Source organism: Petromyzon marinus, unplaced genomic scaffold (genome assembly GCF_048934315.1).
Source record: "Petromyzon marinus isolate PM22_M1 ecotype Great Lakes invasive population unplaced genomic scaffold, UKy_Petmar_22M1.pri1.0 PM_G_Scaffold_6, whole genome shotgun sequence".
Taxonomy (NCBI): domain Eukaryota; kingdom Metazoa; phylum Chordata; class Hyperoartia; order Petromyzontiformes; family Petromyzontidae; genus Petromyzon; species Petromyzon marinus.
The window spans coordinates 1,987,501-1,990,000 of record NW_027423013.1 but is presented as its reverse complement, the minus strand read 5'-3'; positions in this window follow the sequence as shown (position 1 = coordinate 1,990,000).

The window sequence follows — 2,500 nt, the reverse complement described above, 5'->3', positions numbered from 1 at the left end:
GGCAGACAGAAGCAGCGTCGTTAGTAGAGAACTGGTGTTTTAGTGTCTCTGAGTACAGTCGTTTAGCCTCTCTCACCGCTTTGCTAAACCTGTTCTTCGACTCCTTGAATCTGTCTCTATCCCCACTCCTAAACGCTTCCTCCTTCTCCAACCTCAACCTTTTGAGCTTTGCTGAGAACCAGGGCTTGTTGTTGTTAAAGTTCACCCTGGTACGTGTTGGGATACAGCAGTCCTCACAGAAGCTGATGTACACAGCCTCTGTGAGTTCATCCAGACTATTGGTAGCAGTCGTGAACATATCCCAGTCAGTACAGTCTAAGCACGCCCGCAAATCTTCCACAGCCTCACTGGTCCACTGTTTAGATGTCCTCACAGCAGGTTTACAGAGTTTTAGTTGCTGCCTGTATGCACGAATCAGGTGGACCAAGGGAGTTCTGTGCGAGCCGAACAGCCCCGTGACCCACAAGAGAAACATCCCCGCCAAATTCGAGCGTTTGACGGGGTCTATCCGTGAAAAAATATTCACGTTTTTGAGTGCACATGCATTTCTGCTGCAAATGCCTCTGGAAGTTTCATGCCGTTCGTATGCCAATTGTGGCAACACGAAAATGACCCGTTTTCCCATTCCGAGGGATTTCTGTGCGACCCTAACAGCCCCGTGAGCCACAAGAGACACATCCCCGCCAATTTCTAGCGTTTCACGGGGTCTATCCGTGAAAAATATAGACGTTTTTGAGTGCACATGCATTTCTGCTGCAGATGCCTCTGGAAGTTTCATGCCGTTCGTACGCAATGTGGCAACACGAAAATGACCCCTTTTCCCATTCCGAGGGATTTCTGTGCGACCCTAACTAACAGCGCCCGTGAGCCACAAGAGAGACATCCCCGCCAATTTATAGCGTTTCACGGGGTCTATCCGTGAAAAATATAGACGTTTTTGAGTGCACATGCATTCCTGCTGCAAATGCCTCTGGAAGTTTCATGCCGTTCCTATGCAATGTGGCCACACAAAAATGACCCGTTTTCCCATTCCGAGGCATTTCTGTGCGACCCTAACAGCCCCGTGAGCCACAAGAGAGACATCCCCGCCAACTTCTAGCGTTTGACGGGGTCTATGCGTGAAAAATATTAAAATTTTTGAGTGCACGTGCCTTTCTGCTGCAAATGCCTCTGGAAGTTTCATGGCGTTCCTATGCAATGTGGCAACACGAAAATGACCCCTTTTCCCATTCCGAGGGAGTTCTGTGCCACCCTAACAGCCCCGTGAGCCACAAGAGACACATCCCCGCCAATTTCTAGCGTTTCACGGGGTCTATCCGTGAAACATATAGAAGTTTTTGAGTGCACATGCATTCCTGCTGCAAATGCCTCTGGAAGTTTCATGCGGTTCGTACGCAATGTGGCAACACGAAAATGACCCGTTTTCCCATTCCCAGGGATTTCTGTGCGACCCGAACAGCCCCGTGAGCCACAAGAGACACATCCCCGCCAATTTCTAGCGTTTCACGGGGTCTATCCGTGAAAAATATCAATTTTTTTTTGACTGCACATGCATTTCTGCTGCAAATGCCTCTGGAAGTTGCATGCGGTTCGCATGCAATGTGGCGACACGAAAATGACCCGTTTTCCCATTCCGAGGGATTTCTGTGCCACCCTAACAGCCCCGTGAGCCACAAGAGAGACATCCCCGCCAATTTCTAGCGTATCACGGGGTCTATCCGTGAGAAATATTCACTTTTTTGAGTGCACATGCATTCCTGCTGCAAATGCCTCTGGAAGTTTCATGCGGTTCGTATGCAATGTGGCGACACGAAAATGACCCGTTTTCCCATTCCGAGGGATTTCTGTGCCACCCTAACAGCCCCGTGAGCCACAAGAGAGACATCCCCGCCCACTTCTAGCGTTTCACGGGGTCTCTCCGTGAAAAATATCACATTTTTTGAGTGCACATGCATTCCTGCTGCAAATGCCTCTGGAAGTTTCATGCGGTTCGCATGCAATGTGGCGACACGAAAATGACCCGTTTTTTCCCATTCCGAGGGATTTCTGTGCCACCCTAACAGCCCCGTGAGCCACAAGAGACACATCCCCGCCAATTTCTAGCGTTTCACGGGGTCTATCCGTGAAAAATATTCAATTTTTTGACTGCACATGCATTTCTGCTGCAAATGCCTCTGGAAGTTTCATGCGGTTCGCATGCAATGTGGCGACACGAAAATGACCCGTTTTCCCATTCCGAGGGATTTCTGTGCCACCCTAACAGCCCCGTGAGCCACAAGAGAGACATCGCCGCCAATTTCTAGCGTTTCACGGGGTCTATCCGTGAAAAATATTCACTTTTTTGACTGCACATGCATTCCTGCTGCAAATGCCTCTGGAAGTTTCATGCCGTTCGCATGCAATGTGGCAACACGAAAATGACCCGTTTTCCCATTCCGAGGGATTTCTGTGCCACCCTAACAGCCCCGTGAGCCACAAGAGACACATCCCCGCCAATTTC